A 23,264-nucleotide genomic window follows, 5' to 3' on the forward strand; every position below is an offset into this window, starting at 1 on the left:
AATCCGTATCAAATGTGGCAGACTCAAAAGAGGGCATTTTTAAAAAGGCAGGTTTGTTTTCTTTGTTAACTTTACGATCTACAGCCTAGCAAAGAGCTCCCTTTCAGTGTCAGTCGCTTGGCTTTCTCCCCTACTGACGAGGTCCCAGCCTCCCGGTGAGATCTCGCTGGAGATATTCTGAGTTTCCCTCGAGTACGTGGCTGCCCTGGCCCGAGGCCAGCGAAGAAGCTGACTTTGCCCGTGCCTGAATCAGCAACACGTCCAGCAGGCGACTTGCAGAGCCCAGGGAACCCTCGTAAAGAGGTTTGGGGGTGGGGCGCGCCACATCTGCGGCATCGGCCGTGGGAAAGGACCGGCCCAGTAAAACAGGTGGGTGAAACCGCGGTCCGCGCCAATACGTGCTGCTGCCTGGGGCATCACTTTGCTGCGGGTCAAGTCAGATGCTCTCTGTAAGAGTCAGTCAGGGTAAAGGCAGCAGCAGATTTCTTTTCTGCTCATTTTAACAAAGGCTGGACAGAGCCCATAGAGGAAGGCACTACGCGTCTTGCTGGGTTGGTTTCCCTGCCTTCTCGTAAGCTGTCGCGGAAACTTGCACGAGCAAAGCCTGTGCAAGCTGATGACAGCCACACACGGTTGAAGAGGGAGCAGACGGTGAGAGCAGAGGTGTGCGCTCAGGCTGTGCGCTGGAAGCTAATGCTAATGCTGCAAAATAAAGAGTGGATTTTCTTTTTTGGGTTTAGGTGAGCGCTAAACATGACATGTGCGTATGTGCGTGTGTCTCTCGCAGGTTTTTGTCATACACCCCACCCTCCCACCCCAAAAAAACAACCCACACATGCCACGCGTTAAACAGTGGTTTTCCGTTGTACTTAGAAGTGCTTACATAGGTGTGTTGGTTTTTTTCTTTTTTATTTTTTAATGCAGAAACAGCAATACGATAGATTTAATACAGCTAGCAATTAGATGGGTGTAGCTTTAGAGCGTCGGCTGTTTACAAAGCAACCGCACACCTTCTTTAACTCACAGTTTAAACAAGTAAACTTGCAGTGCATCACACGTGCTTTGTACAGTCACGTTCCACACGGCAGGCCAGATGCTTCACCCTGCCTTGTCCTTGTTGCCCCGACTCCAACGGGACCGCCGAGGCCATCCTGGGGACAGCGCCGCTTTCTAGCAGCTGGGTTGCTTGCCTGGACGCCCCACAGACAAAGAGTCATTTCCCCACTGAACCTCTTCTCAAATAATTTCCTAGCCCTGCAGGCCCCACGTCCTTTGGTTCATATTTCCTTTTTTCCGGGCTTGATGCACAGGACCGACGATTTCCAGAAATAGAAACAGAGGCTGATTCAGTCCAGGCTCAACATTCTCTGACCTAAACCAAACTGTCTTCGAAGAGATAGCTGTACCGTAGGCACCACCTCGGGAACAGAAGTTGCCCTGTCATAAAAAAAAAAAAAAAGAAGGAAAACAAGGCATTTCAGGCTGAGGAGGCTGAGCGGTGTGCTGGGGGCGGTGGGGGTTGGAAAGAAACAGTTCAGACGATTAGAGCGAGCTTAGCGTTGCAAAGCGTGCCATTATTTTTAATTTGGCAGTCAGAAGACAATAGATTCTGACACTGATTTCCTGTGTGCTGCGGGAGTTCTCTCCTCAGCATTCCTGTGCACCATTTTACTTTTGTGTCCCGTCCGCTTCGCTTTTGCGCTGTAGCTCTCCGGTTCTAGCTACGCTTCCCACCACCCCCATTACTCTTTGACAAGCCCAGCTCTCACTGTGCTTCCCTTCCCTTCCCTTCCCGTATGCGCGTGCAGGGAAAAGCCCGCGCGTCTGCCACTACAGGACACGCTCTGGGAGGCAGGAGAGATGACGACGCTCCCTGACAGAGGACACAGCTGAGGGGCGGTCCGCCGGGGCTGGGGGGATGGCAGCACCTTCCCTCAGCTGCCCCATCCGAGCACAGGTGCAGGTGAGCACTGAGGAGAGACAAGCAGGCAGGAGCCGCAGAGCGAGAGAGAAAATAAAATTCACGGGTGGGTGCTACTTGCGTCTCATTTTTAGCGCAAGGGATGAATTCTCAGCACATTCTTGGAGCTGCCCCTTTGGGACTCACGGAGAAGAGGGAGGTTGGCCACGCGGTGCAGCCCAGCTCTGCTTCCCCTAAATGGTTTTACTGTTCAGGTGTTGCCCTAATCTGGCCGGTACCCCTGCAAAGAGTTTGGGATTTCTGCTGCCTCTCCGGGCCAGCCGCAGACCCTGACTTCATCGCAGCGAATGACCCTGCGCTCGTCAGAGCGGTTGCCGAGTCACATCCCGCTGCCTTCCCTGCAGAACCGGTGACCCTTTTTCAGCCCTTGCCCCCTCTTCTCTCCGCTCGTTGCCCATCCCTTTATCAGTGCCGGCACCGATCCTGCCTCCAGCTCGCCCTGTCTCCACCTGCGAGCGCCCAACAGGAGCTAAATGTCTCCTCAAGGACGCACGGAAGAGACGCGCAGGTAACCCAGCACAGACCCCCTGCAAACATCTTCTTTCCATTTTCTTTCCTCTCCTGACACGAAGAGATGACTTAGGAAAAAGCGTACTGCTCACACTTCACCTGCACTGCTTCTACTTTCACTTTCGCTCTCCTTGGCAGTAATTAATAGCGGTGGCTGGGGGGGCTGGGGCATTCCCCCAAAGCGGCTGCAGTTACATCCGGGCGGTTGTGGCACTCCATTAGCTCTGTAGTTTTTAAATCTAAATCTTCTGGAATTGTTAGTTCTGCTCAGGAATCACCCGTACCTGCAAATTTTCTTAATAGCTACGCTTGACCCCAGCCACTGTTTAACAGCTCACCTTTATTTCTCTTCATTTAAGAACCTAAAGCTTCGTTTACTGCTTGGGTTGGAAGCAGGAGCTGTCGCTGCCTCTGAACTTTCTAACAGCCCTGTTACAATTTCAGTACTACCCGCTCCCAATTTAGCTTTCCGGGTCGATTTTCATTCTAGATTCGAAAATTTCCTTATTTTGTTTCTGATCAGGAGTCATTAATGCCTGCAGTTGATTTAGTAACGGCTGTATTTAGATTGAGCTATTAATGACTCGCAACTCTATTTATGGCATAAAAAAGGACTGCCTTTATTTTTTTTAACTACAGATTAGGAATAATGACTGCCTGGTTTGTTCAGTAATAGGTGTGATTAAATTTAGTCACGACTCCTCCCTAAATAATATGTATTTATTTGCACTCTAACAATTTAACCTTCCCTTTACCGGCCAGGGGCACCGACAAGTGCCCGTGCGTACCTCCGCTCCCCCTGCGCCGGCTCCCCAGGGAACAGCCTCTTACCCTGACCAGAGTCTGCAGCGGCCCGTTGTCATCCCAGCTCCTCGCCCTCGAGAAAGCGGCCGCCTGAAGCGGCGGCAGCTCCGCTGCTGCCCAGAGGGGACGGAAATGGCGCGGGGTAAAGCTCTCCGGGCCGCCTGCGTCCCGCGCGGAGGCGGTGACCTCAGCAGCCTGTACGCTGTTGGGGCCGAGCCAACAACCTGAGGAGGAGTCGCAGGGCGTAGCTGTTTCTGCAACAACCACGCTTTCCCACCTGGCTGGACAAGAAAGCGGGGCCTGCGGGGGCCTGGAGAGGCAGCATCGCTGCAGGTTGTGCCACGGCTGTTGAGAGGCCAAGGCAACACCTGAAACAGTGAACGGCACAACTAGTGAAAACCCCCAAGGTTCCGGGTTCAGTAAAGACAGGAATTGCAGCAGCACAATAAAATGATCTCACGAGGGGAAAAAAAACAGCAAAGCAAAAACCAAACCCCAAACAGAACACCATACCACTAACCCGTCTCACCGCCCCCTCAGCGCCCAAAACAGCATCCTGGGAGAAAAAAAGCAAAGCAGGCCACAAGGGACCTTTCTAGTACAGATGCCGCCAAAGAGTGCCAAGCTCTGGAATCCTTACCTCAGGCAACGCCTCCGCTTCTCTAAACGCCAGAGCACGCCTGCCCGGGGGGCTGAGACAGCCCCAAAGCTGCGACCGCCCGAGGGAACACGGGAGCACCGACGCCAGAGAAGCCCAGGGCCAGAGCCGGGGCTCTTCCACCCCCGGGCCCCGCCCCCGCCCTTCCCACAGCGCCCCGCGAAAGGGGCGGGCCGAGCCCCCCGGGGGGTGAAGGCCCCGGGAGCCGTACGAGAGCCGCCTGGAGTTCCCGGCACGGGAGGGAGGGGGGAGAGAAAACACCCAAACCGAGCCCCCCGAGCGGAGCAAACACAGGCTCGGGCTGTTGCCGGGGGGCGGGGCCTGTCGCTAAGGGGAGAGAGCCGGCACCGCCCCCCGGGCCGTTGCCGGGGGGTGGGGCCTGTCGCTAAGGGGAGAGAGCCGGCACCGACCCCCGGGCCGTTGCCGGGGGGTGGGGCCTGTCACTAAGGGGGTGTGTCCAAAGGGACGCTGGCAATGCCCCTGGAGCCATCACCAAGGGCAGGGCCTGTTGCTATGGAGGGTGGGGCCAGGCAGCACCAGCAACACCCCCAGGCTGTCACCAGGGGGTGGGACCTGTTGCTAACTGGGGATGCTGGGGAGCACACGAGCACGGCCCCACCCCACCAGGCCCTCGCCAGGGGGCGGGGCCTGTCGCAAAGGTGGGTGGGGCCAGAGGGGTCAGATATCAGCCCGCGCGTATAGACCAGTGCGTCCCAGTAATGACCAACATGCCACACAGTATGGATCCCAGTACATCCCAGCTCCCTCCCAGCGACGCCCAGTACATCCCAGTTCCCTCCCAGTACATCCCAGTTGCCTACCAGTGCAGCCCAGTACATCCCAGATCCCTCCCAGTCCGTCCCAGTTCCTTCCCAGTCCGTCCCAGTACATCCCAGTTCCCTCACAGTACATCCCAGTTCCCTCCCAGTTCACACACAGTTCACTCCCAGTTCCATTCCAGTACATCCCAGTACATGCCAGTGGCCTCCCAGTTTCCTCTAAGTACATCCCAGTACTTCAAAGTTCCCTCCCAGTACATCCCAGTTCCCTCACAGTACATCCCAGTACTTCACAGTTCACTCCCACTACATCCCAGTACGTCCCAGTTCCCCCTTGGTACATAACACTTCCCTCCCAATACATCCAAGATCCCTCCCAGTACATCCCAATCCCCTCCCAGTACATCCCAGTTCCCTGCCAGTATGTCCCAGTACATCCCAGTTCCCTCACAGTACATCCCAGTTCCCTCCCAGTACATCCCAGTACATCCCAGTTCCCTCCCAGTACATACCAGTTCCCTCCCAGTACATCCTGGTACATCCCAGTTCCCAACCAGTACATCCTACTACATACCAGTTCCCTCCCAGTTCCATCCCAGTTCCATCCCAGTTCCATCCCAGTACATCCCAGTACTTCACAGTTCCCTCCCAGTACATCCCAGTTCCCTCTAAGTACATCCCAGTACTTCACAGTTCCCTCCCAGCACATCCCAGTACGTCCCAGTTCCCCTCAGTACATAACACTTCCCTCCCCGTACATAACAGTACATCCCAGTGTCCTCACACTACGTCCCAGTTCCCTCACAGTACATCCCAGTTCCCTACCAGTACATCCCAGTTCCCTCCCAGTTCCTTCCCAGTACATAACAGTTACCTCCCAGTACATCCCAGTAGATCCTGGTACATCCCAAATCCATGCCAGTTCCACCCGGTACAACCCAGTACAAGCCTGTACATCCTAGTTCCTCCACGGTACATCCCTGTGCATCCCCGCACATTGTAGTGCCTCCCAGTACATCCCAGTTCCCTCCCAGTACTGGGAGGGACCTGGGATGTACTGGGAGGGAACTGGGATGTACTGGGATGTAATGGGACGGAACTGGGAAAGAAGTGGTAGTGAACCGGGAGGGAATTGGGATGTATGGGGATGAACTGGTAGGGAACTGGGATGTACTGGCATGGAACGGGGATGTATTGGGATGTACAGGAACGGAACTGGAATGTACTGCGATGTACTGGGATGTACTGGGAGCAAATTGGAATTTACTGGGATGTACTGGGAGGAAACTGGGATATACTGGGTGGAAACTGGAATATACTGGGAGGCACTGGGAGGGAAGTGGGTGTCAACTGGGACATTCCAGTTTCCTCCCAGTACATCCCAGTTCCCTACCAGTGCAGCCCAGTACATCCCATTTCCCTCCCAGTCCGTCCCAGTTCCCTCCCAGTACATCCCAGTACATGCCAGTTGCCTCCAAGTTTCCTCTAAGTACATCCCAGTACTTCAAAGTTCCATCCCAGTACATCCCAGTTCCCTCCCACTCCGTCCCAGTACAGCCCAGTTCCCTCCCAGTACATCCTACTACATACCAGTTCCCTCCCAGTTCACTCCCAGTACACAACAGTTACCTCCCAGTACGTCCCAGTTCCCTCCCAGTACGTCCCAGTACATCCCAGTTCCGTCCCAGTTCCCTACCAGTGCGTCCTAGTTCCCTCCCAGTACGTCCCAGTTCCCTCTTAGTCCATTCCAGTTCCCTCCAGTATATCCCAGTACATCCCAGTTCCCTCCAGTACATCTCAGTTCCCTCACAGTTCACACACAGTTCACTACCAGTTCCATTCCAGTACATCCCAGTACATGCCAGTTCCCTCCCAGTACATCCCAGTTCCCTCACAGTTCACACACAGTTCACTCCCAGTTCCATTCCAGTACATCCCAGTACATGCCAGTTCCCTCCCAGTACATCACACTACATCCCAGTTCCCTCCCAGTTCCTGCTAAGTACACCCCAGTACTTCACAGTTCCCTCCCAGCACATCCCAGTACGTCCCAGTTCCCCTCAGTACATAACACTTCCCTCCCAGTACATACCAGTACATCCCAGTGTCCTCACAGTACGTCCCAGTTCCCTCCCAGTACATCCCAGTTCCCTCCCAGTCCGTCCCAATCCCCTCCCAGTACATCCCAGTTCCCTCCCAGTATGTCCCAGTACATCCCAGTTCCCTCCCAGTAAATCCCAGTTCCCTCCCAGTTCCCTCCCACTACATCCCAGTTCCCTCCCAGTACATACCAGTTCCCTCCCAGTACATCCCAGTACATCCTGGTACATCCCAGTTCCCACCCAGTACATCCTACTACATACCAGTTCACTCCCAGTACATCCCAGTTCCATCCCAGTACATCCCAGTTCCCTCCCAGTTCACTCCCAGTACATAACAGTTACCTCCCAGTACATCCCAGTACATCCTGGTACATCCCAAATCCCTGCCAGTTCCACCCGGTACAACCCAGTACAAGCCTGTACATCCTAGTTCCTCCACAGTACATCCCAGGGCATCCCCGCACATTGTAGTGCCTCCCAGTACATCCCAGTTCCCTCCCAGTACTGGGAGGGACCTGGGATGTACTGGGAGGGACCTGGGATGTACTGGGATGTAATGGGACGGAACTGGGATGTATTGGGAGGCACTGGGAAAGAAGTGGTAGTGAACCGGGAGGGAATTGGGATGTACGGGGATGAACTGGTAGGAAACTGGGATGTACTGGCATGGAACGGGGATGTATTGGGATGTACAGGAACAGAACTGGAATGTACTGCGATGTACTGGCATGTACTGGGAGCAAACTGGGATTTACTGGGATGTACTGGGAGGAAACTGGGATATACTGGGAGGAAACTGGGATATACTGGGAGGAAACTGGGAGGGAAGTGGGTGTCAACTGGGACATTCCAGTTTCCTCCCAGTACATCCCAGTTCCCTACCAGTGCAGCCCAGTACATCCCAGTTCCCTCCCAGTCCGTCCCAATCCCCTCCCAGTCCATCCCAGTTCCCTGCCAGTATGTCCCAGTACATCCCAGTTCCCTCCCAGTACATCCCAGTTCCCTCCCAGTACATCCCAGTTCCGTCCCAGTTCCCTCCCACTACATCCCAGTACATCCCAGTTCCCTCCCAGTACATCCCAGTTCCCTCCCAGTACATCCCAGTTCCCTCCCGGTACATCCCAGTTCCCTCCCGGTACATCCTACTACATACCAGTTCCCTCCCAGTTCACTCCCAGTACATCCCAGTACTTCACAGTTCCCTCCCAGTACATCCCAGTACGTCCCAGTTCCCCTCAGTACATAACACTTCCCTCCCAGTACATAACAGTACATCCCAGTTCCCTCCCAGTCCGTCCCAGTACATCCCAGTACATCCCAGTTCCCTCACAGTTCACACACAGTTCACTCCCAGTTCCATTCCAGTACATCCCAGTACATGCCACTTTCCTCCAAGTAAACCCCAGTTCCCTCCCACTACATCCAAGTTCCCTCCCACTTCCCTCTAAGTACATCCCAGTACTTCACAGTTCACTCCCAGTACATCCCAGTTCCCCCTCGGTACATAACAGTTCCCTCCCAGTACACCCCAGTACATCCCAGTTCCCTCCCAGTATGTCCCACTACATCCCAGTTCCCTCCCAGTCCATCCCAGTTCCCTCCCAGTAAATCCCAATTCCCAACACTTTCCACCCAGTACATCCCAGTTCCCTCCCAGTACATCCCAGTTCCCTCCCAGTACATCCCAGTACTTCACAGTTCCCTCCCAGTTCCCTCCCAGTACATCCCAGTTCCCTCTAAGTACATCCCAATACTTCATAGTTCCCTCCCAGCACGTCCCAGTACGTCCCAGTTCCCCTCAGTACATAACACTTCCCTCCCAGTACATACCAGTACATCCCAGTGTCCTCACAGTACATCCCAGTTCCCTCCCAGTACATCCCAGTTCTCTCCCAGTTCACTCCCAGTACACAACAGTTACCTCCCAGTACATCCCAGTAGATCCTGGTACATCCCAAATCCCTGCCAGTTCCACCCGGTACAACCCAGTACAAGCCTGTACATCCTAGTTCCTCCACAGTACATCCCAGGGCATCCCCGCACATTGTAGTGCCTCCCAGTACATCCCAGTTCCCTCCCAGTACTGGGAGGGACCTGGGATGTACTGGGAGGGAACTGGGACGTACTGGGAGGGAACTGGGACGTACTGGGAGGGAACTGGGATGTACTGGGATGTAATGGGACGGAACTGGGATGTAATGGGACGGAACTGGGAAAGAAGTGGTAGTGAACCGGGAGGGAATTGGGATGTACGGGGATGAACTGGTAGGGAACTGGGTTGTACTGGCATGGAACGGGGATGTATTGGGATGTACAGGAACAGAACTGGAATGTACAGCGATGTATTGGCATGTACTGGGAGCGAACTGGGATTTACTGGGATGTACTGGGAGGAAACTGGGATATACTGGGAGGATACTGGGATATACTGGGAGGCATTGGGAGGGAAGTGGGTGTCAACTGGGACATTCCAGTTTCCTCCCAGTACATCCCAGTTCCCTACCAGTGCAGCCCAGTACATCCCAGTTCCCTCCCAGTCCGTCCCAATCCCCTCCCAGTACATCCCAGTTCCCTGCCAGTATGTACCAGTACATCCCAGTTCCCTCCCAGTACATACCAGTTCCCTCCCAGTACATCCCAGTTCCCTCCCAGTTCCCTCCCAGTTCCCTCCCAGTTCCCTCCCAGTACATACCAGTTCCCTCCCAGTACATACCAGTTCCCTCCCGGTACATCCCAGTTCCCTCCCGGTACATCCCAGTTCCCTCCCGGTACATCCTACTACATACCAGTTCCCTCCCAGTTCACTCCCAGTACATCCCAGTACTTCACAGTTCCCTCCCAGTACATCCCAGTACGTCCCAGTTCCCCTCAGTACATAACACTTCCCTCCCAGTACATACCAGTACATCCCAGTGTCCTCACAGTACGTCCCAGTTCCCTCCCAGTACATCCCAGTTCCATCCCAGTACATCCCAGTTCCCTCCCTGTTCCTTCCCAGTACATAACAGTTACCTCCCAGTACATCCCAGTACATCCCAGTAGATCCTGGTACATCCCAAATCCCTGCCAGTTCCACCCGGTACAACCCAGTACAAGCCTGTACATCCTAGTTCCTCCACGGTACATCCCAGGGCATCCCCGCACATTGTAGTGCCTCCCAGTACATCCCAGTTCCCTCCCAGTATGGGAGGGACCTGGGAGGGAACTGGGACGTACTGGGAGAGAACTGGGATGTACTGGGATGTAATGGGACGGAACTGGGATGTATTGGGAGGCACTGGGAAAGAAGTGGTAGTGAACCGGGAGGGAATTGGGATGTACGGGGATGAACTGGTAGGAAACTGGGATGTACTGGCATGGAACGGGGATGTATTGGGATGTACAGGAACGGAACTGGAATGTACTGCGATGTACTGGCATGTACTGGCAGCGAGCTGGGATTTACTGGGATGTACTGGGAGGAAACTGGGATATACTGGGAGGAAACTGGGATATACTGGGAGGCATTGGGAGGGAAGTGGGTGTCAACTGGGACATTCCAGTTTCCTCCCAGTACATCCCAGTTCCCTACCAGTGCAGCCCAGTACATCCCAGTTCCCTCCCAGTCCGTCCCAATCCCCTCCCAGTACATCCCAGTTCCCTGCCAGTATGTCCCAGTACATCCCAGTTCCCTCCCTGTTCCTTCCCAGTACATAACAGTTACCTCCCAGTACATCCCAGTAGATCCTGGTACATCCCAAATCCCTGCCAGTTCCACCCGGTACAACCCAGTACAAGCCTGTACTTCCTAGTTCCTCCACAGTACATCCCAGGGCATCCCCGCACATTGTAGTGCCTCCCAGTACATCTCAGTGCCCTCCCAGTACTGGGAGGGAACTGGGATGTACTGGGAGGGACCTGGGATGTACTGGGAGGGAACTGGGATGTACTGGGATGTAATGGGACGGAACTGGGATGTAATGGGACGGAACTGGGAAAGAAGTGGTAGTGAACCGGGAGGGAATTGGGATGTACGGGGATGAACTGGTAGGGAACTGGGATGTACTGGCATGGAATGGGGATGTATTGGGATGTACAGGAACGGAACTGGAATGTACTGCGATGTACTGGGATGTACTGGGAGCGAACTGGGATTTACTGGGATGTACTGGGAGGAAACTGGGATATACTGGGAGGAAACTGGGATATACTGGGAGGAACCTGGGAGGGAAGTGGGTGTCAACTGGGACATTCCAGTTTCCTCCCAGTACATCCCAGTTCCCTACCAGTGCAGCCCAGTACATCCCAGATCCCTCCCAGTCCCTCCCAGTCCATCCCAGTACATCCCAGTTCCCTCACAGTACATCCCAGTTCCCTCCCAGTTCACACACAGTTCACTCCCAGTTCCATTCCAGTACATCCCAGTACATGCCAGTTGCCTCCCAGTTTCCTCTAAGTACATCCCAGTACTTTAAAGTTCCCTCCCAGTACATCCCAGTTCCCTCACAGTACATCCCAGTACTTCACAGTTCACTCCCACTACATCCCAGTACGTCCCAGTTCCCCCTTGGTACATAACACTTCCCTCCCAATACATCCAAGTTCCCTCCCAGTACATCCCAATCCCCTCCCAGTACATCCCAGTTCCCTGCCAGTATGTCCCAGTACATCCCAGTTCCCTCCCAGTTCACTCCCACTACATCCCAGTTCCCTCCCAGTACATACCAGTTCCCTCCCAGTACATCCCAGTTCCCTCCCAGTTCCCTCCCACTACATCCCAGTTCCCTCCCACTACATCCTGGTACATCCCAGTTCCCACCCAGTACATCCTACTACATACCAGTTCCCTCCCAGTTCACTCCCAGTACATCCCAGTACGCACCAGTTCCCCTCTGTACATAACACTTCCCTCCCAGTACATAACAGTACATCCCAGTGTCCTCACAGTACGTCCCAGTTCCCTCCCAGTACATCCCAGTTCCCCACCAGTACGTCCCAGTTCCCTCCCAGTTCACTCCCAGTACATAACAGTTACCTCCCAGTACATCCCAGTACATCCCAGTAGATCCTGGTACATCCCAAATCCCTGCCAGTTCCACCCGGTACAACCCGGTACAAGCCTGTACATCCTAGTTCCTCCACAGTACATCCCAGGGCATCCCCGCACATTGTAGTACCTCCCAGTACATCCCAGGTCCCTCCCAGTACTGGGAGGGACCTGGGATGTACTGGGAGGGAACTGGGACGTACTGGGAGGGACCTGGGACGGAACTGGGATGTATTTGGAGGCAATGGGAAAGAAGTGGTAGCGAACCGGGAGGGAATTGGGATGTACGGGGATGAACTGGTAGGAAACTGGGATGTACTGGCATGGAACGGGGATGTATTGGGATGTACAAGAACGGAACTGGAATGTACTGCGATGTACTGGGAGCAAACTGGGATTTACTGGGATGTATTGGGAGGAAACTGGGAGGAAAGTGGGTGTCAACTGGGACATTCCAGTTTCCTCCCAGTACATCCCAGTTCCCTACCAGTGCATCCCAGTCCATCCCAGTTCCCTCCCAGTCCGTCCCCGTACATCCCAGTTCCCTCGCAGTACATCCTACTACATACCAGTTCCCTCCCAGTTCACTCCCAGTACACAACAGTTCCCTCCCAGTACGTCCCAGTTCCCTCCCAGTACGTCCCAGTACATCCCAGTTCCGTCCCTGTTTCCGACCAGTGCGTCCTAGTTCCCTCTTATTCCATTCCAGTTCCCTCCAGTACATCTCAGTTCTCTCCCATTTCCCTCCAAGTACATCCCAGTTCCCTCCCAGTTCACTCCCAGTACATAACAGTTACCTCCCAGTACATCCCAGTAGATCCTGGTACATCCCAAATCCCTGCCAGTTCCACCCGGTACAACCCAGTACAAGCCTGTACATCCTAGTTCCTCCACAGTACATCCCAGGGCATCCCCGCACATTGTAGTGCCTCCCAGTACATCCCAGGTCCCTCCCAGTACTGGGAGGGACCTAGGATTAACGGGGAGGGACCTGGGATGTACTGGGAGGGAACTGGGATGTACTGGGATGTAATGGGACGGAACTGGGATGTATTGGGAGGCACTGGGAAAGAAGTGGTAGCGAACCGGGAGGGAATTGGGATGTACGGGGATGAACTGGTAGGGAACTGGGATGTACTGGCATGGAACGGGGATGTATTGGGATGTACAGGAACGGAACTGGAATGTACGGCGATGTATTGGGATGTACTGGGAGGAAACTGGGATATACTGGGAGGAAACTGGGATTTACTGGGAGGAAACTGGGATATACTGGGAGGAAACTGGGATATACTGGGAGGAAACTGGGAGGGAAGTGGGTGTCAACTGGGACATTCCAGTTTCCTCCCAGTACATCCCAGTTCCCTACCAGTGCAGCCCAGTACATCCCAGATCCCTCCCAGTCCCTCCCAGTACATCCCAGTACCCTCACAGTACATCCCAGTTCCCTCCCAGTTCACACACAGTTCACTCCCAGTTCCATTCCAGTACGTCCCACTACATCCCAGTTGCCTCCCAGTTTCCTCTAAGTACATCCCAGTACTTCAAAGTTCCCTCCCAGTACATCCCAGTTCCCTCTAAGTACATCCCAGTACTTCACAGTTCACTCCCACTACATCCCAGTACGTCCCAGTTCCCCCTTGGTACATAACACTTCCCTCCCAATACATCCAAGTTCCCTCCCAGTACATCCCAGTACATCCCAGTTCCCTGCCCAGTACATACCAGTTCCCTCCCAGTACATACCAGTACATCCTGGTACATCCCAGTTCCCACCCAGTACATCCTACTACATACCAGTTCCCTCCCAGTTCACTCCCAGTACATCCCAGTACTTCACAGTTCCCTCCCAGTACATCCCAGTACGCACCAGTTCCCCTCAGTACATAACACTTCCCTCCCAGCACATAACATTACATCCCAGTGTCCTCACAGTACGTCCCAGTTCCCTCACAGTACATCCCAGTTCCTTACCAGTACGTCCCAGTTCCCTCCCTGTTCCTTCCCAGTACATAACAGTTACCTCCCAGTACATCCCAGTACATCCCGGTACATCCTGGTACATCCAAAATCCCTGCCAGTTCCACCCGGTACAACCCAGTACAAGCCTGTACATCCTAGTTCCTCCACAGTACATCCCAGGGCATCCCCGCACATTGTAGTTCCTCCCAGTACATCCCAGTTCCCTCCCAGTACATCCCAGTTCCCTCTAAGTACATCCCAGTACTTCACAGTTCCCTCCCAGTTCACTCCCAGTACACAACAGTTACCTCCTAGTACATCCCAGTACATCCCAGTTCCCTCCCAGTACATCCCAGTTCCCTCCCTGTTCCTTCCCAGTACACAACAGTTACCTCCCAGTACATCCCAGTACATCCCAGTAGATCCTGGTACATCCCAAATCCCTGCCAGTTCCACCCGGTACAACCCAGTACAAGCCTGTACACCCTACTTCCTCCACGGTACATCCCAGGACATCCCAGCACATTGTAGTGCCTCCCAGTATACCCCAGTTCCCTCCCAGTACATCCCATTACATTCCAGTGCCCTCCCAGTACATCCCAGTACTTCACCGTTCCCTCCCAGTACATCCCAGTTCCCTCCCAGTACATCCCAGTTCCCTCCCAGTACATCCCAGTACTTCACAGTTCCCTCCCAGCACATCCCAGTACGTCCCAGTTACCGTCAGTACATAACACTTCCCTCCCAGTACATACCAGTACATCCCAGTTCCCTACCAGTTCCTTCCCAGTACATAACAGTTACCTCCCAGTACATCCCAGTAGATCCTGGTACATCCCAAATTCCTGCCAGTTCCACCCGGTACAACCCAGTACAAGCCTGTACATCCTAGTTCCTCCACACTACATCCCAGGACATCCCAGGACATTGTAGAGACTCCCAGTACGTCCCAGTTCCCTCCCAGTACAACCCAGTAGATCCTGGTACGTCCCCGTTCCCCGCACTGTACGTCCCCGTTCCCCGCACTGTACTGGGAGGACAACCGAGCCTGCGCAGTGACTGACATAGGGAACGAGCAAGTTTGTACCCATCGCTAGACAAGACAATAATGACTATGTATGAGTATGTAAAATTTTCATCTACAAATTGTACAGGAAAGGTGCGTGAGGTACGCACGCCAGGAGGAGCGATCCCCCGTGCATCCGGCGCCACGAATAAAGAATGCCTGCTCTTTAATACTAAATTGGTGTTGAGGAGTCGTTTCCGATTTTAACGCGTTTTTCGGTAACACAGGGAGTCAGATCAAGAGAGCCAGAGAACAACAAAACACCGACAGGCTACAGGACAGAGCAGGAGGAATAAAAAAAAAAAAAAAAAACGGAGCCAGAGCCAGGCAGAGAGAGGTGGAGAAAGAAAAAGGAGCCACAGGCTACAGGACAGAGAGAGGGAGGACTGAAAAGACGGGGAGGCAGGGAGCCACTCAGAGCGAGATGGAGAAAGAAGGTGCGGGGGGGGCGCAAAAAAAAATAATTTTGCAGCAGGTAAGGAAAGAGAGGGGGCCGGGGGAGAGACAGGGAGGGCCCAGGACGCACAAGAGAGGCAACGGGGCCCCAGTGGCCCAGGACTCACCGCGACTCTCGCTCTCAGCGCTGCTGGCACAATTTAGCCGTTCAGATGCTTCTTTCCCCTCCTCTCCTCCCTGCCTCTTCTGCAGCTCCAGACTCTAGGCCGTCCTCCACCTGAAGAGAATACGTGGGTGTCTTACAGCTCTTACCAGATGAGGCTTCCTAGGCACGTAGCCTAGCTCGCCCGTGCTGGAGCTGGGGGCAGGCGCACGGGGCAAGGGGGGCCAGGGGAGGCTGAGGGGGAGCTCTGGTGAGCTGGGGAGTCGGCCATCTTCTGCACCCAGAAGCTGCAGGGGGAAAAGGTCATCATCCTCCTCCTCCTTTCCCTCTTCCCTTCTATCAGCTCCCGGGTAACTCCTAGGGCTGCCCTCACCCGCTCGCCTTTAGCATACCAGAAGCCTGCCTCGGCGGGTCATTTGAAGCTTCCCATCCCACCAGCCCCAGTAGTACAGGCACACAAGGAGATACCCCTGCACCCACCAAAGGGGCTCGCTCACCTCGCCGGCAGCCCTAGGCCTCACCCGACACAGGGAATCGTGTCCGACACACCACCACGCTGCAGCAAGAGCAGAGGAGGCCTTTCCTTACCAGGAAGCAGCAACGAGCACGGCGGCATCACCTCGCAGGCACCGCAGCATCGCAGGGCTGTTACCTGCGGAGAGAGCAATGGGGATCACAGGGACGCCACCGCGCGTGCGCGGCTCCCGGGCTCAGTACCCAATTCTGGTCGCTGGGCAGCAGCATTATCTGAATTACTCTTCTCGATTAATACCATCCAGAAACCGTAACTTGGCTGCATCCACAGAGCTTCTATTCCTCTGCACCTTTCCCCCTCGCAGCCCCAGCAGCGCCATTCATTGCCTCTGCACCAAACAGCAAAGTGTCTCGAGGGAGGAGAAGCAGCACAGCAAACCTGGGGAACAAGGTTGGGTTCCCACCCCCGCAGAATAAGCCCCAGGAACTGCTTGTAGGCATGTGGCATCAGGGTTGTGATCGGGTTTTGGTTTGGTTTTCTTTTTTTTTCCCCCGCCTTCTTTACATAATGTAATAATTGGGGTTGCTTTTCCAAACTACTGAGTTCTGTGGGGATTTTTTGTGCTTTTGCCCTACAAAAAATGGTCATTTTCACTTTCGGTTTTGTGCATGAGAATGGTTGGTGGGTGCTTTTAGGTTGTTGTTCCTTCCCCCCACCCCCTTTTTTTTTTCCTTTCCAGCCGCACAAATCCAGCTGGAGTTGGCTTTCCCAGAAGCCCCAAGTTGTTTTCTTTCCACCAGAATTCTTCCTGTATTTTCACCCCTCATTGCAGGCCCAGAGTCAAGGGGTTTGAGGTATTTTTGTGCCCAGGCAGCAGCTCCCAGGCTGCATAAGCAGCCCCACAGGGGGAAGTCCCCGTTTGAGGGAATCGGCCCCAAATTGGGATGGGAAAGTGAAGAGAAGGAGAAAAAACCCTGAATAACCTGAAAAAGAACACCTACTCCAGCCCACCAAGCACCGGTCACCTTGCCTGACTCACCTCCAGGGCCCACATCACGCTCGGCTCATCGCTTAGCACCCTCAGATCACAAAAAAAAAAAAAAAGAGTAAAACCCATAATGGAGCCCTATAGCCATCAGTCACATCTTCCCTCCAGTACTACACACAGACTCACCTTCTTACAGCGCTCCCCTGGGCTCTCCTCCGTTGCCCTGCACGACTCATCCATCTGCACCTGGAAAAACAGTGTTACTGAACAAGTCACCTGGAGGCACAGCAACAGCTTAACCATTCCACAGCTCCTGCGCCCACGTAGGAATACCGTCTAGAGCCCAACTACAGCCTGCCGTTAAAGGAAATGCATTAAATCAAACGTTAAGCCCTCGCACATACAAGCCGGAACAGCAAAAACACGGCACGCTCGCGCACCCAGGGCGCAGCCCGACGGAGGTCCACGCGCACCTCGCCGGTTTGATGCGGAGCCACCCAGCATCCCTGCGAGCACAGCTGCAGGCGCAACAGCAGTTTCACCTACACCCATCTCGGCGCGCAGCGCTTCTGAAGCTTTAAGCTGAAAGCCCTACCTTGACGCTTGGCCACACTAGAAGCGAGCCGTAGCTAGGACTCCACAGAAACACAAATTGCACACCCACAGCGGCGACAGCCTTGCAACTACTTAGACCAGGAACAACAGAGGAAAGTAAAACGGCTTCATCACCCGCACAGGAAAAGCGGCAGACGGAGGCAAAGGGTCAGCATTCATAGCCCTTACAGAACACAGGCGTTCTCTCTCCTTCCATTCCTAAACCCATCCCTTAGGTCTAAATATCGCAGCCCTGCTGTGGCAATAGCGAGAGCGGGGAACGAGAGCCCTGCCGCCGGCCATTTGTGCGGCAGGACACAAAAACAGAGGGACATGTTTTGCCACACACAACCCTGAATCTCCTGAAAAGTTATGTTTACCAAAAATAGGCATTTGGAACATATTGCCAAAAACAAAACATTCGGCAATAAAACTTTTATGTGTTTGACACCCGCACATTTTTGGGGAACTTGCTATTTGCTTCCTGGTTTTGCTGGTCTTCCCTCAGAAGTTCTACCTGCAGCCAAGTTATTCCCACCCGCCCGACCGGTTCAAGCATTCACCTTCCTGGTATTACCAGCACATTGAGACACAGGCGAGGAACTTAACTGCTCTTCTAAAACTATCCAAATGACAATTACAGCCCTGAAAGAGGAGTGGAAGAGAAGAACAGGAGAGATCAGGCAGCAAAAATGCTCTGCAGGCTGCTGCCAGCCAACACTGCACTCTTTTGTTAAAGCCACCCCGCCCCCCCAAATGCAAACAAAAAAACCCCCCATGACTTCATGAAGTGCGTGGGTTTTTTTTCTTTTCAGTAGTCCTTTTGGAGCTCATCCCTGTCTCAGCATCTTGTCTTGTCAGAGCATGAAGTGCAGATGATCTGTATCCCGATGACATTTGCATGGGATGAATACATTTTCAGAAATAGACCCGATCCGTGAGACTCCTGTCACCTTTGTGGTTTTAATAATCGTAACTCAATTTTATCGACTGACACACTTGTGAGAAAACTAATTAACTTGAAACGTAGCCTCTCCTCGGGGAAAAAATGTGTTAGACACCAAATGAAACCGATTCAGAGCTCCAAACCACGATGGAGCCGATAGAGCTGTTGTGACTTAGTTTGTATGTTTAATTAATTGGTTAATAACTCTTCTAAGCAGCGCAGAATGAAGAGCTGGACCCAAAGAGGGTGCGCTGCGCTGGATCCAAAAAGCACCCTTCCTCCAGAGACCCGCCTCAGGTGGCGAGTTCGCTCTGGTGCATGCCGGCCTCCCGAACTTCGGGGTCCGATGTGACCGGACCCCCACCTCCGGGGAGGGTCCTCGTACCCTGCCCAACCCTTGCTTTCCCCTGCAGCCCCCGATGCCCCCACGCCACCCCCACAAGCAGCCAAACCGGCTTCTGCTTTTGGCCCCCAAACCAGCTCACTTTGGGACCGGTTCTGAGCCAAAAAGCCCAGCTGCTGAGCCTGTTCTCAAGTCCCAAAAGCGCAGCACTTGACCTCTGCTCCTCAGCCCAAAACCACACCACTTAGTCCCCTCGCTCAGGCCCTCAAAACGCACGACTCGATCTGTTTCAGGGCCCCGGCGTCAGCCACAGGAGCCTGCTCTCAAGGCCCAGGAACAGAAGAGCTGTGCTCTCCACGCTCAGGGACCAAACCAGCTGAACCTGGCTGCGTCCCGGCCCCCTCCGCAGTCCCCACGGGCAACGCTCAGGGCCGCGGAGAGCGCAGCCACCCCGCAGCCCTGCACCCCCACGGCCCACGCGGGCACTGTCGGGGAGGCCTTGGGAACTGAACTGCGCGGGCCCGGCCCCGCACCCCGGCGGGGCAGCCCAGCACCGGCCCGGCAGCGCTTTCTTCCTGCTCTCGCAGGCCTCGTTTCCCCGGCAGCGCCGGGCCCGCACCCCAACCCCACAGGGGGCCGGGCCCAGCCCGCCTCCAGCAAACCGCGGCGGCAGCAGCCGGGGTCCCTGCCTGCCTCGCGGGCAAGGGGGGACCCGCCCGGCACCGCAGGAGCCCCCGCCGGGGTCGCCGCCGCCGCCGCCAGACCCCGACGAGGAGCAGTCGAGAGCCGGGTGGGGCTGCCCCTACTCCCCGGGGACGGGCACGGGCTCGGCCCCAAAACCCAACCACCGACCCACGACAGCGCTCGGCCCGGGGCCGCTGCTGCCCGCACCCCGCCGCCCCCCCGGGGGCTCCGCGGACCGGGAGACCCCACAGCCCAAACCCGCCGACCCACAGCGCGCCCGGCCATGCGGCTCCTCACCTGCTCTGGCGCGGCTCCGGCTGCCCCACGGCCCGGCACGGAGCCGAACCCGGCCACCGGACCATCCGCCAACCCCCCCAACCCCCGGACGCTCCGGGACGGTTCTCGTCCCTTTTCGCTCTGACGCCTCGAGCCGAGCCGGCCCCGCTCCTCCGAGCTACCGGCGGTGCCCGCTCTGCTGCTCGGGGCCGGGCCCTGTTCTCGCCCGGACGCGAGAAGCCGCTCCGGGGTCTTCTCGGTGCGTCCAGCCCCGTGCCGTGCCGGAGCGGGGAGAGCCGGGTACGAGCGCGGAGCCCTGGGGCAGGGGTTGCCCCAGTGCCGCCGACGGTGTGTGGGGGGGTGTCGTCGTCCCCCGCCCCACGCGGGGGGCGCACACACGGTACACCCGCGGGCAGGGGCATCCCCGGGGAGCCGTGCGGCCGGGCTGCGCCGTAGGAGGGGAAGGTGATGTTGGTTTCCCATTTTCCCCGCAAACTGATCCTCCCCCCCGGCCCCCCTTTCCCGCGCGTTACAGCCCGCGAAAAAGCTTTTAACAACCCGATCGACAACACTCCCTTTATCCCTCTTCCAGCAGCAGCAGCAGCAGCGAGAGATTAAGGCAACTGCAGCAGAGGGGAGGAAGGCAAGGAGAGCCTTTTCAAGCAAGGGCAGGACAAAATGCACGGCGTGGACAGGCACAGGAGAGGCTGCATTATCTGGAAAGCACAACGCCTGCCCAAGGGCAGAAAATAAGGAACGAATTGTTTCCAAGGAGCTGCAGCAGACGAATCACCTTTTTCTTTATTGCACTCCTGCCCTTTGTTATCCAAAGCGATAGGCTTCACCACCGGGCAGAAAATAGCTGCCTAGATTTACACGGACAACCAGAAACAATCAAGCCACCCAGCAAGAAGTTCGCAGCAGAGGTATAACCCATCAGCAGCTAAAACATTTGTTACGCAGGCACAACTAGGCACTAAACAAAGGCTTTCCAACTCTGGAGGTCTAGAACAGGTAGACATTAGCACAGAAGCACAAGGGGCTCCGTCACACTGCACAAATCTCCCCGTGCCTACACACGCACACGTTCAGAAGTTAGTTATCAGAAAACGCCCGACTCAGCCATTTGCCACAGTCACGAGACTCACGACATGACACACGAGGTGGGCTCAGAGTTTTAAGGCAAGAAATACCTCCCCCACCCCCCACCAGAGATCTTTCAGGCTCCAGACCTGCCATCTCCCCGCACCAAACGTAACCGGCCAAAGGCTTTCAGGTGACCCAAAACACAGTACACAAAAAATAACCGGGGAGAGCCCTACATTGTGGAAAAGCGAACGATGCCCGACCGGGGCTTCTCTGCGGGGCCCGGCCCCCGCCCCGCCCCCGGCCTGACCCGCACGGAGATACCCCCCGGCCCGCGCCAGGCCTCACCTCACACGGAGACCCACCCGCTGCCCGAACTCACCCACCAGCGCTCTCCGGCCCCCGGACACGGCCGCGCTGCTCTCTCAGGCGGCTGCCGCAGGCGAGGCTCGGGCACCGCCAGGCCTCCAGGCGTCCCGAGGGGCTGCCGGCCACCGCAGGGGATGGCTGCCGGCGGCCGGACCGCCGCGGCGCTCCCCGCCCAGCTCCGAGCAGGCTCCGCCGGCCGCGGGCTTCCCACGCCGGGCCGCAGAGGGGCCCCGGCACCGCACAGGGACGCCTCGCGACCCGGCCGCCACACGCACCGGCCCTTCGGCCTCCACACGCACCGCTCCCGCCCCCGCTCCGACGCGCCGCGCACGCGCCACCGGAAGCCCGAGCCCCGCGGGGCGGCCCTTAAAGGGCGGCCGGAAGGAACGGCCCCCACCGGCCCCGCCACCGCGCCCAGCCGGTGAGCGCCAGCGCCCCCTGCTGGCCGGGCCGCGCTCAGCTCGCGAGGGCGCCGGGGGCCGGGCGGGGCGGGACGCGCCGGCTCGGGGCCAGCGCCTTCTCGGGGCGAGCGGGAAACCCCTGCGGGCCCCGGTCACGGCCGGCCAGAGCCGCGCGCCCTCCGAGAGCTGCTGAACGGGGCTGCCGCTCGTGACACATACCGAGCCGTCTGCGACGGGAGCGGGCAGAGGAGGAAGAGGCCGGCGGCCGCGGGGCCTGGCCGCAGGCGGGGGGGGGGGGCTGGGGCCCGGGGGGCCGCCCTGCTGGGTCACTGCCCTGCGCCGCACCGCGCTGGGGGCTGGGGCCCGACCGGCGCCGGGCGACCGGGGGCAGCCACGAGCAGAGGGCCTGAGCTTAGCCACGGCCTGCAAAACACCCCGAAGCGTGAGACGCTGCAAGGCCAAGGTGGTCCTTGGCAATGGGGGCGCCTGGGCTCGGCCTCCGCCTTACCTGTCCTGGGTCTGCGTGGCGTTCCAGGGGAATGGTGTTTTCCTTGTGCGGAAGGTGGGCTGGCCGGTCGGCCGTGCCCCGGCCGTTACCGATCCTGCCAAAGGCGCTCGCACGCTCTGGCCCATTACTGCTGCGGTACCGCGCCGTAGCAGAAAGGTGTTGTGTTTTCTCACAAAAAGCCTCCTATGGTCAGTTGAAGAAATAACCTCCTTCCGTGGCACTGACTCTTCGTACAGTCCATAGCCGGCTTTCGGCTTTTGTCTTTACAGCATTCAGTTTGCTTTCTGCCTAGCTTTCTACCTGCTGTGAAACATTTGGATGGTTTTTTCTTGTTGTTTTTTTTTTCCCCTACTTGCTCCACAACTCCCACACCAACCACCCAGCGCGGCTCGCCTTTCAGCCCCCAGACCCAGGAGCCTTGCCCTGGGACGGCCCTTACATGTCAGCAGAGTTGTTCCAGCTCTCACCCTGTCCCTACCCAGCTGAGGACGTCTGTGTCCGTGGGAGACACCCAGACACTCCCCCTGCAGCGTGGCAGCCCCCTGCCCCGTCAGTGAAAACTGCGGCAATATCGGCTAAGTTTAAAAGCGTCAGCAGGAGGTGCAGAATACGTAAATAAAGCGGCGGTTGGCTGCCGGGTATGGGTGCGATATAAATACATTTTGTTTACAGGCCTTCGTGCCTATTCAGCGTTGAACGGCACCGCAGCCCACCCACCCCGGGGCTCACGGGGCTCGGAGAAGGGTCTCTCCAAGGGCACAACCTAAGGCAGCGCAGGAAGCCCAGCTGCCACGCTCCCAGTCGCTACGGGACACTTGCTTACAGCTACACCGACGAGGGTACGGATGAGGCTGGAACTAGCAGAAATGCTGACTCTTCTGGCCTTTTATTTGTGGAAGGTACAGCGCGCGAGCCTCGGCGGCTCACAGGAGAAGCGTGCAGTGCTGCCTGACTCTCATTCTCAGCTCACGTACTACTGCCAAAGCTCCTGCCCTGTGCTGTGCCAGATGCCGGCTGGCGTGAGCACCTGGGCTCCTGAGGGACCCCCTTGTCCTGAGAGCCAGAGGTACTCACTTCCCTTTGCATGAGGCCTGTAGGAGATATACCCTGCAATTTAAAAAATCCGTATCAAATGTGGCAGACTCAA

At 56.3% G+C, this 23,264-nt stretch overlaps 2 long non-coding RNA genes across 2 annotated transcripts in view; both read right to left on the reverse strand.

Annotated features, from left to right (window-relative positions):
- Positions 1-17,111, reverse strand: part of LOC142063778 (uncharacterized) — a 222,973-nt gene extending 205,862 nt beyond the window's left edge. Inside the window, exons 1-3 of the long non-coding RNA XR_012662869.1 lie at positions 17,097-17,111; positions 15,945-16,099; positions 15,452-15,561 (exon numbers count right to left, since the gene is read on the reverse strand). This is a non-coding gene — a long non-coding RNA (uncharacterized LOC142063778). The remainder of the gene's footprint in view (positions 1-15,451; positions 15,562-15,944; positions 16,100-17,096) is intronic.
- Positions 896-3,659, reverse strand: LOC142063780 (uncharacterized). Its single transcript, XR_012662871.1, has 2 exons — positions 3,280-3,659; positions 896-1,437 (listed from the first exon to the last, which is right to left on the reverse strand). It is a non-coding gene; the product is annotated as an uncharacterized LOC142063780 (long non-coding RNA).
- Positions 17,112-23,264: the final 6,153 nt, after the last annotated feature.

The sequence above is a fragment of the Phalacrocorax aristotelis genome, chromosome 12 (genome assembly GCF_949628215.1).
Source record: "Phalacrocorax aristotelis chromosome 12, bGulAri2.1, whole genome shotgun sequence".
NCBI lineage: Eukaryota > Metazoa > Chordata > Aves > Suliformes > Phalacrocoracidae > Phalacrocorax > Phalacrocorax aristotelis.